At 38.2% G+C, this 16,191-nt stretch overlaps 1 protein-coding gene and 1 long non-coding RNA gene across 3 annotated transcripts in view; one reads left to right on the top strand and one right to left on the bottom strand.

Moving 5' to 3' along the window:
- EPB41L3 (erythrocyte membrane protein band 4.1 like 3) overlaps positions 1-16,191 on the top strand; it is a 189,345-nt gene that overhangs the window by 6,747 nt on the left and 166,407 nt on the right. The gene's annotated exons all lie outside the window — the stretch shown is intronic.
- The window catches only part of LOC129145602 (uncharacterized), a 32,530-nt gene that overhangs the window by 7,603 nt on the left and 8,736 nt on the right, over positions 1-16,191 (bottom strand). For both annotated transcript variants that reach the window (XR_008551392.1, XR_008551391.1), the window contains exon 2: positions 1,341-1,426. This is a non-coding gene — a long non-coding RNA (uncharacterized LOC129145602). The remainder of the gene's footprint in view (positions 1-1,340; positions 1,427-16,191) is intronic.

The following is a 16,191-nucleotide window of genomic DNA, read 5'->3' as shown; positions in this document are numbered from 1 at the left end:
CAACAAGCCAGGGTAAAATTCTCCCTCCAAAAATAATCTGGGGGGCCTCCCCTGGTGGCACAGCGGTTGAGTGCTGGGCTGTGAGGCTGCCCGCAGCCTCTGCAGCACCAGTTCGATACCCGGACACGGGCGAGGGTCCCACATGGCGACAGATCTCTCCTGTCTCGCCCGCTGCTCCCCTCAGCAGTGTGTTTCGTCGGTCTGCCTGTTCTGTTCCCCGCTCTGGCTCTGGTGAATTCTCTCACCCTCCCACACTTCTGACTGTACCCAGTGCTTGTATAAATTAATAAATAAATCTTTAAAAAAACAAAAACAAAAATAATCTGGGGTCTACTGCAAACCAATATGGAATGTGACTCTAAGTCTTAACTTTATAGTAGTAATTGAAAAGGTTAAAATTTTGGGCTCAGGAGTCATGAACAACCCTAGTGCCTAGAAAAAACAAATTCCTTAAAACATATTGTGTAATCCCCACTAGAGAAGCAGTCTTAAAATGCATCATGCTGAAATGCAATTAACTACCCACAAATGATGAATCTTTTGGAGCTAGCATGTGGCATAGAATTGGTTGAAAAAAGTTAAATCCAGAGATGATGCTTAAATTTTGATCACATTCTTTCTCATTTCAGTATAGACAAGCAAACCTACAGCCAATTTTCCATCCCTTTCTCTAAAGAATATTTTTTTAAAGATTTATGCATACAAGAACTGAGGTGTAGGCAAGAGGTGTGGGGGGTGAAAGGATTCACCAGAGACAGAGTGGGGAGCAAAACGGGTGAACCCACTGAAATACACTGCTGAGGGGAGCAGTGGGCGCAACAGGAGAGGTCTGTTGCGCCATGTGGGTCACCTCACTGGCCAGGGATTGAACTCATGTTGTAGTGGCTGGCAATAGCTTGACAGTCTGTGTGTTTAGCACCTCTACCACCAGGGAGGCCCTAAAGAATAATTTTTATACAAGTAGGACAATGTATTGAAAATAAAATTGTATTCAATGTTTACTAAATCTTCAAAGCGAAGATATTTAAAGTCAATGTGTATTTCTGATACTTTTTGGGAATGCTTTCAACTGTGTACACAACTTCTTTCCTCAGAATCTATGACTGCAGAATGCCAGTTTTTCAATTTAAACTTGAAAGTATACTTATGTCATAGTGAAGTCCATTTCTAATCAGTGTACATAATCAGTGTACATAAAATTAAGTTTTACATTCAGAAAGAAAAAAGTCTCTAAAAACTGGGCATTTGATAAGAAAAAAAAATACAGAGCACTCAATACAATGAAACCTATTGTTTTTCAAGGATTACAAAGTTAGATGGAAAATGTTGATAAAACTTACTTTCCATAATGACTTTTAGTCTGTTCCTTAACCTCTGACATGTCTTGTTGCATCTCTGTTGCCAGGCAACAGCAGAGAAATAAAACCTGTGTGAATAAAGGAAATTCCTGACATAAGAATGAGTAGTATTCTATAAGCTGGTGAACCACATATTTAGCATTTTAAATACATTTTTTTCATGTTAAAAACACTGTAAATGGTAGCTCAGTACCAATGCTAGCCACTGTAAGCCTGGTTAATTCACAATGCTCTTGGAGTATTGAAAAGCATCGCTTTTTCTTTTCAGATTGAATAATTTGATGATTCTCTTCTCCAAAATGCCAAATTCCAGGAAGTGAGAAAATGCCACTGACCAGTCAGAATAGATATTGTAAAGCCTTTGTACTAAGGCATTTTCTTCTCAGTTATAGAAACTATTAGATGAAGCCACAACCCATGTGTTCTTAGTTTAAATATAATTTTAACAAGCCTTACTACTTGATTTGAAGGGTAAGAAAGGATAATATAAGGAGGCACAGAGACAGAATTAAGAAGTGATTGCTGATGATCTGAAAGCGGAGGAGAATGCAGAAAACCTTAGCCCAAGGCACAGTACCATAGAAAGTCCATCCATCTCTGGCTCCCCACCATATGCTATGCCTCTTGTAAGACTTCTAGTGGCCCTCCCATAGCCATTAAAACAATGCTCCTTTAAAAGATTCATTGGTGTGCACTTTAGAATGCTTGAATCATAAATATCCATTCTAAAGAAATGGTGCAAGTTTTAAAAGGGTTTTTCTTCAACAAAGTTCATCCAGCAAGAGCAGCAAAAATCAGAGAGTTCTGCATATCTGCACTTTACTATAAAAATACAACTGAATTATAACTATGATTTATGAGATAATGGGGAAAGAATTTATGAATTCCATCTATAGACACCAGATAGTCAGCCTTCATTCAGAGACAATGAAAATTAGCTGCAGAAAGCTGTCTGACCTTAGGACATGTACAGAGAAAAGGAAGACATGTTTTCACCTTTATGTAACAGAAATGCCTGTCACTGTGTTAGTCACCAGGGTTGATGAACCGTGAGGTCCCCTTGGTCCTTTCTCTCATCCCACAGGTGCCTATTCTAGTGGGTGTCTAGTGTATGATGGGGATTGTCCCTAATTTGAGGACTGCTTTATATATTATACCTCAGTGACATTCTAATCTAGTTGTTGATGAGCCCTGCTGACTCTTAATTGTTTTGGTCAGGCACACAGCCGTGACAGTCACTCCAAATTAAAAGGTGAATGATTGGTATTAAGCATTGTATTCACTTCATACAGCAAGTTCCAATACTTGCTAAAAATATTTGGAAGCAGCTGACCACATTTTAAGAGGCAACCATTTAACTAAGTTTTCTGTTTACCAAAAGGAGCCTGCTGTTATTGTTTAGTTTCATTATTTCTTCCTGTAGATTCCCTCTATAGCTAAACATATTTTAACTATTCTTCCAGATTACTGAAAATTGTCTAAAATACTGTGCAGTCCTGAAGAAAAGAAACTGTCCAATTTAATCTGCAGATTATAATCAAGATACATTTTATAAAACTGTATTTATGGAAATGTCCCCCTGGAGACTGCATACCCAGCACCAAGCTCAATCTTCAAAAAGCTCAGAGTTTAATAACTGAAAATCTTGGTTTTCCTTTCCTATTTTGTCAGCTTGAAGTTTTTTTCTTTATAGAATTACTTAAGTTCAAAGCATGTTAAGGTTTTGCCAGGACTCTTTAAATGATCTGATGAGAGTGGTTACCACACAGCATAGTCAATAGCAATTTCTTAATTTGGAATTTCAGAGGTCTGAAAGTATGGACCTCAAGAGCAAAATATTTAACATGCTTCCTCCATTAGAAAGCCTGGGAATGTTTTGAATATATACTGTTAGGAAGATGCCTTGGGGGAAAGTTCGTTAGTCTCTCCTGTGTTGACAAATAATCAGCATCACCCACAGATGTTTTGCATTTAATCAGCCTTGAACGTACCCTGGAGGGCCCCCTAGCAAATGTGGCTGTACCTCTGGGAAATCTAGATCCATATTTCACATTTAGTGTTTCAAAAACATTCTTTTATATGTCAACAAAGCCTTTGCTTTCTCTCATGCTTGCTTTTTTCTTTTTCTCTCTTTTTTTTTTTAATGGACCAGAGGAATTGGTAGAAATCATAGAAAGGAAAAGGAGGGTGTGGATAGGATGACACCCCTTTGAGGAGTAGTGGAGTGTGTCCTTTTAACCATCTTTTTTTTTTTAAAGAGGCATGTATTTTTAATTATTTATTTATTTATTGTTTATTTGTTTGTTTGTTTGTTTATACATGCACTGGGTACAGTCAGAAGTGCTGCGGGAGGGTGAGAGAATTCACCAGAGCCAGAGCAGGGAGCAGAGCAGGCAGAAGGACCGAAGTACACTGCTGAGGGGAGCAGCGGGCGGCAGGAGAGGTCTGCGCACCATGTGGGACCCTCCGCCGGTGGCCGGGGAGCAGCCGGGGATCGAACCAGCGCCGCAGAGGCCGCGGGCAGCCTTGCAACCCAGCGCTCAACCGCTATGCCACCGGGGAGGCCCCTTTTAACCATCTTATAGCAATGTATGACTTGCACATTTTTAAGTTCACATTCAAATATTTATTTTAAATTTAAATTTAAATATTTAAATTTAAATGGTTATACAGTGTATAATTTCAGATATCATGCATATATTGTACTTTTTTTACAATCAAACAAGTACATTACTCTTATATATGTCTCTTAAACACCACTGCAATTTGCTCTCCATCATCATCTATTTCACAAGCACAGGAACAAATTTTTCTTTTCGAAATATTTTACATCACTTCTCAAAATTTTATTTCCATTCCACTTCCACCACAGAATATAATTTTTATGTCTGAAGGGATTTTATTGATTACCTATTGTAATTTTCTGCAACAAAATGGATATATAAATTGAAGCTTGAGATGCATTTTTCATTTTATGAAATGAAATGACCATAGCATTTGGAATTTTCTGGATTAACTGGTCATTATAATTATTAACAGTAGACCTTTATTGGGGGGACAGTGAGAGGGCTGACTATCTAAAAGACCAACTTTGAAACAGCACAAATCTATTACAAACATGTTAAATGTTAGACATAAAAGTAAAGTGTTATTAGGAATAAATCACTTGATAAGAGCATTTTTCCCATTAATTCATGTACCTATTTGTAATGTGTATTGCTAAAATAAGAGAGGGCAGCAACATCTTCCTCTTTCCCTCCTCCATCCTTTCTTTCCTTTTTTTTTAAGATACCAATAGTTTTTTGTTATTTATTTGTTTGTTTGTTTGTTTATTTATTTATTTATGCATAGAAAAACTGGGGTATAAACCAGAGGTGCTGGGGAAGAAAAGGCAGTGAGAGAGAAAGAGTGGGGAGCAAAACAGGTGGATGCACTGAAACACACTGCTGAGGGGAGCAGCGGGCCAAAAAGGAGAGGTCTGCTGTGCCATCTGGGATAGAGCTCAGGCCACAGTGTTGGTAGCTGGTAGCACTGAGACTTAACCCCTGCACCACCGGAGAGGACCTCTTTCTCAATTTCTTAATTAAATAAGCACAAATAAAACTGCTGAGTTACCGAAGTAGATGTAAATAGGAGAACCCCAATTCTTTGAGCAAATCCATTAAGTTATTTCATTTGGTTCTGTTTCAATTTGGTTGAAAGGAAAAAATTAGAACTTACTTGACTTGTGAAGGATTTGTTAATCAATCACTGTAGTAATTTTAATCACAGAAGAAGTTTACTTTGCCAAAATCAGAGTTGGTCTTTTAGATAGTTAATCCTCCCACTGTCCCCCCAGTAAAGGTTTACTCTCCTGGGGGGACAATGTACTACATAGACAGGACTTGGAAGTTGATTTGCCTTTGTTTTCTGGTGGAAGGAAGTGGGTTGTGAAATAGGTGGTAAGAAAGGCAAAGCTCAGATGCCATCACTTCCTCATGCAGATGGGTTTCACAACTGGAAGTTGAGGATCTGGAAACCGAGTCCCTTAAGATTTAAATAAGTGACAGCATTTTCCATTAAAAAAAATTTACGAGCTCCCAGAGGGAGCTGTATTCCAGTTTGAAGGTCATTATTGTACACAGTATATATTTTGCAATCTGGTTGTTGGAGAAAAGAAGTTCTCATTTTGGTTGTAATTCTATTAGGTAGAGTTAGGATATCTGTGTCCCACCCAACATTGTTCAAGCTCTCCCCTCACCTCTTAGTATACAACTTGATAGAGGCTGTGGGTGGCTACAGGGAATTGGGATTTCACGGCGGCAGAGAATTCAGTAGGAATGGGGGAGCCAGAAAACAAAGTATTTGTATTTTCTTGAGACCTTAAATGAAAAACTGAGATGATAAAGTTGTGCTAGCCCCACTTCCTGACCTGTTACTTAAACCTATTTTCCTCTTTCTTCTGATTTCTGAAAGTGGGGGGTCCTTCTCAGATTAAAGGCACTGACTCCACTGTGTTCTTCATCCCATCTCAAGAACTTTGCTCAGGGACCCACCATCTGCTCCATAGTTCCAACCTCTTCTCTGTAATTCTTTACCCATCCAATATGATTATGCTTAAGTCATTCTTTGGAAACAAAACCCCTTTTCCTTGATCCATTTCTTGCTAGCATCCTGTCCCTCTCCTACCTTTCTATTTCCTCAACTCTGAAATGATGATAACAAGAGTTGCTCTACCATAAGAGCTATCAGGAGAATAAAACCAAAACATGTAAAAGATGCAAAGCATGATTTGCCCTTGTAAAACATCAGTAAATTAGCAATTATTATTAACCAAGTTTGATAACTAAATGTCTGCATTTCTTTCTCTCTCTTTCAATCCTCAACCCACTCAATCATTTCTCTCCAAAACACATGTGAATTTGCTCCAGCAAGGCCATTTGTGATATGTCTAATCCAAATCCCTGAACTCTTCCAGTTCTCATCTTCCTGATGACTTAGCTCCATACAGTCTTTCTCCCTGACAGTTTATTTTTGTTCTTTTCTCAAGCGACCCCTCTCTCATCCAACCCTTAACCAGTGTGTTCCCAGGGGATCCTTCTTTGACCCAACTCATTTTATCCACGTTGCTTCTGGATGATATTATCCATACTCATGGTCTTAATTTCTCCCTAGTCTCAATCTCCTCTGAGCTGTAAGCAAATATTTTACTGACTGTTAGAAATATGAACTAAGTACCTCACAGGCAATCAGATTCATATACACAACGGAATTGATCATTATCTGATATCCTTTCCCATCTCCCCCCAACACTGTATTTCTTTACCCCATAGCTCCTTTATCAATGAATGGCACCATTAACCACTGTTATCTATGCTGGAAACTTAAAGATTCATTCTGGACCTCCCTGTTAATTCAGTCAGACAGTTAATTCAACATTTGTGCATTAATGGAAACTAGGTGTTAAAAAACGGGACATCAGATTCAGTTCATCTCTCTCCTGCATATTTTTCAGCTGAATTTTTTCCATCCCTACTGTAAGTGCCTTAATAATAAATTAATATAAAAAACTTCTTTATTAATATTAATACTGTTTTTTTTTATTTCTTGCTTAAAGGATAAGTAAGCTCTTGTATTTGGTTTCCCTTACGTCTCAAATTCTTTTTCCTGAATATTGGCATTCATTTGTGGATCTCGCCTGCATTGATTATTCCTGTGGTTTTTCTAATTTCCTTCATTCATCTTGCAATAATTATTAATTAAAATTCTTCTGTAGGAGTTGTTTCTTATCTCCTTTTAAAAATTTATTAATAAAAAATTTATTAATTCAGTCACATATTTATAGCACTATGGACTCATGGATATTTACTTTATTCTTTGGCCTGTCATCTAATACTGTCCTTACTTACTTATTATCCTTACTTATTTTTGTTCAAATTGTTCCAGACTTGGCCATTAGGAGCTCTTTCAGATTGACTCCAGTGTTTTTTATATACCTGCCTCCCTCTTGCACTTTCTTACTTAGGACACAGCAGTATGCTCCAGGCTTAGCAAATGAAGCAATTTAAAACATTAATTACAACTATGCATCATACTTGAAAATTGATATTTCTCATTGGAAATCTCATTCAGTCTATCACTAGCCTCTTAGAAATTGGCACTTCCGATGAAGAATTTGCCTTGTACGGACATGAATAAAGCACAGAAGATAATAAGTTCTTTGTTCTTCTTTCCCCCCAATACAAAGTCTCGGAAATTACTATGTAAAGTATGGAACACAGCACTTAAGTCACATAACAACGTCTGGTCTGCCATTTAATTTCCTTTCAATAGATGTGCAGCTGTTTTCCTTCCTGATCAATGTACCTGAACAAATGTAGCTTTTGGAATGTTGCAGCAGGGCTTCCTGTAGAGTTTTCTAGAACTTTCAGGAGCTATATCTTTAATTCCTCTATTTAGATGAAATTGCACTTTACCTGAGGCTTTGACTTAGTACAGCAAATGCTTGCCTCTCCCCACAGAGTGAATTAAGTTTGAACAAGATAAAATTAAGAAGTTATTCTATTCTTATGCTTCCAAAATTGTTCAGTCTTCTTAAGTGTTTTTCTGAGGGAACTTTTTCTTAAACATTAACTTTAAGATAGGGGTGGGAGTTTTTCACCCTTAAAGTCACTGAATCTCTATTAGTGTGAATTGTGGATGCTCTTCACCCATCACTCATCAGACCGTTGCTATGCCATTAATCAAGGGAACCCATCTAATTTTATGTGTCGCTTTAATCAGCTCTTGTGCGATTTTCATTTACCTATTGCCCTTTTATACAAACACTTTAGATTACTTTTAGCGTTTCTATAACACACAGTTACAGAATACCCTTCCCCAGCACACAGATTCTGGGAGGATTTGTAAGGAAAGGAGCATCTTGAGGAAAGTTGATAGGGATACATATACTTTAATATCTGGATGGTGTCATTTTGTTGAGCCAAAGATCAAAATAAAATGAAAAAAAAAAAAATCAACAGGTAAATAAAGCATCGTGCTTTAGAGCACCTAAAGATAAATTTTAAATAAAATCATTAAGATCATGAGTACAGTATAATGAATTTTCTCTGGTCTTACCATAAAAATGATCAATTGTGTGTGGATGAAAAATATTTTATTTAGATCATGTACAAAGAATCTGAGATAGTGATTAAATGATCAATAATTTTGTTTAGCTTTCTAAAGAGGTAACCAAGTAAATGTAGCATGATGTGAACTTCAAAAGGGTTTCAAATTAAACCAAATAGTAGTGAATTCACATAAACACTTATATCTGTAAGTTCATTTATAGATTGATTATTTAGAACTCAGAAGATATTTTCTCATAGAAGACCATTTTGCTGGTTGATTATCAGACAACTGGGCAAAAGCCTCCTTAATTCACGATACTTTTGAAGTGTAAACTACATTGTTTCAGTAACAATAAATGGCCATTTTTTTCACTGCTGCTATGAAGCTTTGCCTTTAGAATCCTATTTCTGATGACTATTGAGTTGCCTAGAAGTTCACAGATAGCCCCAATTCTCTGGTGTTGCATAATGGGAGTGAAAAGGCAGGGCACTGATGGCATAAGCAGGAATTTCCTGTGTTATTCTTTTATATAAACTCCAGTATTTTTTGGTCTCTGTCTTTGCATAAAATTAGTGTTCTAAATTAGGAAACTAGGAAAAATTTCCCTCATCGTTAATTTGTAAATAGGGCTGTTAGTAAGTCTAGACTTAATCACATGAGAAAATTCCAGTGCAGAAAACATTATCATCTATTCTATTAATCGGCAATTTTGGAGTAACTGCCTCAAACTTCATAAAGATAGAACTGTAGCCAAATATCTTGAAGATCACAAAGTCCTCTAGAGGGAAAAAGTGTTTATTCATCTTCATAAGGAGTATCTAGCAAATTATTCCTTTTTGAGGGGTTACACAGACAGGGTGCTGGAAACTTTTCACTTTAGCAATTATCATTTAATTAATTTCAGACACTGTGTAATTGTTGGCAAGGAAAATACTCCTAAATATTCAAAAACCTCATACTTGATGTAGTCTAATTCAATTAGAGTACCACTGTCAAAGACCAAGTACATTTTTCGAATGTCAATGTCTGTTGTGCCCTCTCCCTGATCAGGACCCACAGGGAAAACAAAAGTAATATTTACATACATTGTATACAATATTTTAACATAATTATTAATAATAATAGCTAATGTTTATAATGTGCTTACTGTGTGTTAGGCATAATTGGAAGAGCTTAACACATTTGTTTTTCAACCAACCTATGAAAAAAAGGGTGATGTGATTTTCCCCATTTTGCAACTAAGCCACCAAGTTCTTGAAGGATAACGTAGCACACACCCAGTAGATTCCACAACCAAGTTTAAACTCAGCTTTTAACACCTAAGCTGTGCAGCCTCTCTAAGTATATTCATAATTATTCTACATACTGCTGAATTAAACCCTCAATATCAGCAAAAAGGCATCTGGACACAGATGTCATTATCTTTTACCCATTTTCTAGTTCTTATTAGGCTTGTGTCTGCAGCTCATTTGGAATCATCTCATAATGGTATTTAGGATTTGTGTACATTTGCAAAGCCCTCTCTTCCCAGTGGGTTAGAACTTAGGTTCCATTAATTCCACATATTTGTTGCAATGTTCTGTTTTTGCATTGATTAAAGAAGCTTGACCATTAAATGATCAATCAAAAAACCCCAAGTATATCAGAGTACATTGATTCAAAAGAATGTTTTCTTCTTGGAGAGGAGATATTCCTACTAGGTGAGGTTATTTACTTATCTGGTTGTGACCTTGGACAAATTATCTAGCCTTTCATACACAAGATGGGTATAATAAATTTAGGAGTTTTTCAAAATCTTAAGTGATAGAATCTATGTAGAGTATTTATAATGTGCCTGGCAGGTAATAAACACTCAGGAAATGATTGTTATTCTTGTGAACAGAGATGGTTCTGTTGCTTAAAATCTTTTTAGAGCTATTTTTTGAACTTCCTAATTAATTAGCACATTAGAAATTCTAAGAACTCAGTTGAATGTGCTTATATTTAAAACTCAGGAATTTTGGGTTTTCTGTTTTGTTGGGGTTTTTGTTGGTGGTAGTGGTGGTTGTTGATGATCAATGGCGAAACTCTAGTTGGCCCCCTTATTCACTGGTCTGGCATCAAATCATTTCGTCTCCTTCAAAAACCTGTCTATCTTCAGCATCATGAAATTTGAAATTTTTGAAGTGATTTCTAAATAATTTCTAAATTTCTAAGTGCTTTGGATAGAACTTCTCAAATACTTGCTTTGCTTTAAAAATGCTTTCAGCCATTGCTACTAGGATGGAAAAAGCTTGTTAGCACCAGCACACATATTAATATTTAAGTTCTTGTATATTTATTTAAAATATGAGACCTATAATCTCTGGACAGTTGAAATTTTCTGCCCTTATTCCATTTCCATGAGGAAACATAACCAAGTCAGCAGCCCCTGCAAATTAGTGTCAGGGATCCCAACTGCTTCTTCCCAGCTGTGAAGTGGTGTTAGTTATAATTTCAACACAAATCTCTGATGCATTGAGAGTCATCTCTTTCACTTTGTCAAGTGAGCTGGTCCTTCAAAGGGAACCCTGCTCAGCTTCTTCATCTCTTTATACACAGATATGATACAAAAGTAGGGAGACCTCAATGACCCCAGATTGCACTGGCCAAGGGATAGCAGTCAAGAGGAATTATTGTGAGCCATCTTCACAACTGCAACATACCATTATATGACACTAAGGAATTACTAAGTGCTATTTATATCAATTATTTCATTTAATCTTCTCAATGATCTTTGAAATAGGTTTAATCACTCAGTCTAGAAGCGAGGAAGCACTTAGAAGGAGATGAAGCAATGTGGACCAACCCAGGTTAGGAGGACACTGACTTATAGCAGAGTTGGTAGGTTGACTTCAGGTCTCTTGTTCACCATGACATAGGGCTATAGGAAGACAGAAAAACTCATTCTTCCTCGGGTTTTCCTTTAGTCCATCCCCAATTGCTATACAAATGTCTCATATTTTTCTGCCTTTACTTTTCTAACAGGATGAGTCACTGGCATCCCAAGAGCAAATGTGAATCAGCAGTGAATTTCAGAGGCTGATGCTATTGACTGAGGAATAGTTGCATCATTCTCCCTCCGATAGTGGGGAGATGCTGAAAGTTCCTACTCCAGCTGCCTCACTAGGAAAAACTGCGAGATTGTGGCTCCTGCTCAGTCTCTGTTTGCAAATGATATGGATAAATATTTGAGCACCCACTGTAAGCATTGCTTAAATGTCCAAGAAATGAAAAGACTTGTTGATTTTAGGTCTATCCGTTTGCTTTTTTCTTTGTATCTAGCAGAAGTAGTGACTCTCTGGTTACCAACTGTGCAGGCAGACAATTTAGGGGCAGAGAGGAAATTTTCCCCTATACCTCTGGCTTCCTCCTGGGCTGGCTAAGCAATCAAATTAACATCAGAAAGATTGGTAAGAGAAAAGAACAGACTTAATTACATATATATGGAGAATCTATATTCAAATAGACTCTAAAGTAAATGAGCAAAATGAGGGTATTTATCCTGAGTTACAAATGGATAGAGGCCTGGGCCCTGAAGGAGATAGTAGGGGAAAATCACACGATGAGAAAAATGTGACTCCTATGATGAAGATCCTATGCTCTGTAATTGGATATTTGCCGTACCAGATAGATTAGTTTCTCTGATGGGTTATTTCTGGTAAATTTCCATTTCTGGATAATACCATCAAGTTTCATTCTTCTAGGCAATTAAATGAGTGGTAAAAGTTTCTCCTGAACTTGCAAAGCATCATTTGACCTTAGCTTGAAATTATCCACATGCCAAAGTGACACATCTTAGGAAGGTCTGTTCTGGACATCTTTGGGAGATCTATCCTTCATGCCTAACCAATATGGATTGTACCAGTTCCAATAATGATGATACATCAATGTTTATTTATCGTAAATATATATCATATTCATAATATTCAACATGCCAGGGGGTGTACTAACTGGAGACACTGTGATGAGCAGAAGTAAATAAGGCAAGTCCCTGACAACACTCGAGTCTAGTGAGGGAGAGAGCAGTTCATCACATAATCACACACATACTGTGTAGCTGCCGTGATGGCAGTGCTGGGAAGCAGTGGGCCTGGTGCTGCCAGAGCGCTTAATGAGAATATGTGGCCTAGTTAGGGATGTTGAAAAAGAGGAACAGAGCGGTGGTGGACTGACGGGAAAGGAGGAAGGAGGCATGGCTCAGGATCAAAGAGAGAATTCAGGACACTGAAGCTTAGGGTGCCATCCTCACCCAAAGAACAGCAGGCTGAGAATGTTCTCAGCAGGGGGCTACAGTATCACCCTATGTCTCTGAGTGCTCACTCACTTGGGGAGAGGACTGGATCAGAGATCTAAAACTAGGCCAATCCAGGATGGGAATATGGACAGAAACCGGAGATTAAGGTAAAATGCAAAGGAGTTGTTAAAGATCTGATGAAGGGGTTTCAGGAGAATGAAGTGGCAGTAAGACACCCGGGTGTCTAACTTGCATGACTCAAGAATTCTAATGTCGTTCTAAGCTCTCTAGTGGCTGGCACTAGTTTTTGTTTTTTGGTTTTGGTGGGTTTTTTTTTTTTTTTTTGAGGGTTAGTGTGCCAAGCTGCTCATACTAGAAAATGAAAATGAGCAAGAGATATACTTGCTTCCCTCTCTGAGCTTGCAATCTATTGCAATCTAGCAGAGGGGGCGGGGGAGTGGTTAAGATATTCTATCTCCTAAAACTGTTGGAAATACGGCTATTGCATAAAACTGGCAATGATCAATATGTGTATCCACCCTCTTGAGAGGGTAACTGAGGAGTGGGAGGTCTTAGGATATGGGTGTCCTGAAGGAAGAGGTTGGGGACTAGGACACATTCTTGGCAGATGAAGGAATGACCAGGACACCTTTGGAAAGGCACCATGAATCACCGAATCAAACGTTAATGCAAACCACATGGAAAAACACAGTATGAGTTTCAAGCTTAAAATTATAGAATCTAAAACTCATCTTTCGTGGGCTTGCCAAGTGTAATCAAAAGAAGTGAGCCATTTAATGGAGCAAGTGGGATGAGAGTGATTTGTGAAGGCAGAGGGTGGGTTTTCTCCAACAGCCTCTTAAAAGTATTCAGTGCCTGATCATTGCTAAATCTTTATAAATATCACTATGGCAACCACTGATATGAGAAATAATATTAGCTTGGACACTTCTGCTTCAGTTGATCTGACATTTTCCACTGCACTGGTCATTTCCATTGTTTGTGCAGATGAATGAAGAGGGCCCTGTCATACTTTCTTTTGTCCTGAGAAGATAAGCGCTTGTTAAATCCACTCTGATATTAAGAACAAATGACTCACTGGCATTTGGGAGGGGTGGCTTTACTATTCTTTCACCTCTGAGTATGTAATGGGCAATGTGCCCTGCTGGTGACAGTCATGTTGGTTCAGGGTTAGAGTGAGAAGCCTTTTTTTGGAGAGTTGGGAGATACTGTTCAAATCAGTTCCACCAGAGAAAGTATGTTGCATAGAAGTATGCCCACATTTTCTTCATACCGACACCACTCTTTCTTCTATTCAGTTTCTTTCTTCTGAACCTCCTCCTTTTTGTGTCTAATCCCAACCCCACATAACACGCATGTATTGAATACCCAGGCACATCCATAGGAGGCTGGAGCCCCTGACTTTGTGGGATTCACATCTAGAATGGCAGTAGACAGACAGCAAACATAATCAATAGGGAAGTGGTGGACATGCGAGGTGATAAGGAAAAAAAAACGTAAATTTGTAACTATGTGTGGTGATGGATGTTAATTCACTAAATTTATTGGGGTAATCCTGTCACAATATGTGCTTCTAGAAATCATTCTGTGATACCCCTAAAACAAATACAATGTTATATGTTAGTTGTGTCTCAATTTATTTTTTTTCAAAGTTTATTTATGTATACAAGAACCAGGGTACAGGCCAGAGGTGTGGGGTGGGTAGGGGGTAAGAGGACTCACCAGAGACAGAGTAGAGAACAGAACAGGCAGATCGACTGAAATACACTGCTGAGGGGGGCAGCGGGCAAGTCAGGAGAGGTCTGCTGCGCCATGTGGGTAGCCCCCTGGCCAGGGATCAAACTCATGCTTCAGTGGCTGTGGATTGCTTCGTAGGCTGTGTCTTAACCCCTTGCGCCACCAGGGAGTCCCAGTGTGTCTCAATTTAAGTAAAAGGTAGAGTAGGGTAAGGTGGTAGAGTGTCTGTCAGGTTTTAATATTTTGAAGGTCAACCTCTTTGTTAGCAAAGACTTGAAGTTTGAGGTGAGGATGATAGCATATCAGAGAGAAAAGCTGATAGTGGGGTGTGTTTGGCTTGTTTGAGGAACTTTGAGGAGGCAGGAGTGAGACAGGAAGTGTGGTCAGCAGATGTCAGATGGTGGGGGCAGAGATGGATGGTAGGAGGGTGGATGATGCAAGTTCAGAGGCCTTTGGGGACTTGAAATGATGAATGACATGATCTGGTTAGTTTCACTGGGCTCATGATATCTTTTGTTTGGAGAAGAACTATAATGGTCCCAGGGTGGCAGAAGAGAGAAATGTGATGAGGCTGCTGTGCTCATTCAGACAGAAATGGAGGTACAATAGGTGTTAGCTTAGCAGTGAGTGTGGTGAGAAGTGATTGGATTCTGGACCTATTCTGAAGGTAGAAGCGCTAGTATTTACCAGTGGATTAGAGCACTCTCCTGCCTTTTTCTCAAACTCTATAGAGTGTTCTTAGTAAAATGGATACATAGCTATATATGGATTCTACTTGTAGCACACCTTTTTAAAATTTACTATGACTTTTTCTGTAGAGGAAATTCCAACTGAACATATGGAGTTCTATAGGATCAACTCAGCATTATGGTTAGTAGCACAGATTCTAAAATAAAACTGCCTGGTTCCAGTACTCCCCAAGGGTGTGACCAAGGACACGTGAGCTGTTCAGTGGAACATGAGTTCTTGCCCCATAAAAATGTAGGAATAAAGATAATAAGCACATGAAGCACTTAAAATAGTGTGTGGCACATAGAAGATGTTAAATAAAAGTTAATACAAATATGATTTTATTAGCATTTAAGTTCTTTTAGTAGCTTCGTAGACTATAAACAGCCTGGATATTCTTATATATTAGTGTTCTTAGCACATTTAAATGATGTTTTCTGCCCCCTAATAAGTCATAGTAGAAATCATTATTACACTTACTGCTTCTCTGCACTCATAGCCAATGCAATGTTTTCTCTTCACAGTACACTGTTATACTTTAAACTTCCTGTTTTTGAAAGTCAACAAAACAATTGAAGGTTGGAAATTTTATGATATTTTCCAAATGTGTGTACATGCATTGACTGTGTATTTAGAGGCTTACAGGTCAAGCTCAGGAGTCAGATGGCCTGAATTTGTACTGCCCCAGCTCTCTGGTCATTGCCTGTAACTTTGATCCATTCTTGACCCTGCTTCTGTCTCATTTTCCCATCTGTAAAATAGGACTCATCATTGACTCGGTCTCTTAAGGTACTTGTCATGGTGAAATGAGGTATCCTCAAAGAGGAGCTTGCAAAACAGTTCTCTGCACTAGGTAAATCTCAATAAATTTTTGCCTTTGTAAAAAGTTACCCCAGGTTGGGCCCTACAGTGTAGTACCCCAAGATCTGAATATTTCTGGGGGAAATTCACTAGCTCCAATCCATCGGTTGTTAAAATTATACTAATTTAGACATGATT

This window comes from Talpa occidentalis, unplaced genomic scaffold (assembly GCF_014898055.3).
Source record: "Talpa occidentalis isolate TD23 unplaced genomic scaffold, MPIMG_talOcc4v2.1 talOcc4.13, whole genome shotgun sequence".
In the NCBI taxonomy this organism is placed as follows: Eukaryota; Metazoa; Chordata; class Mammalia; order Eulipotyphla; family Talpidae; genus Talpa; species Talpa occidentalis.
Note: the sequence above shows the minus strand (reverse complement) of the source record. Positions and strands in the feature narration are given on the sequence as shown.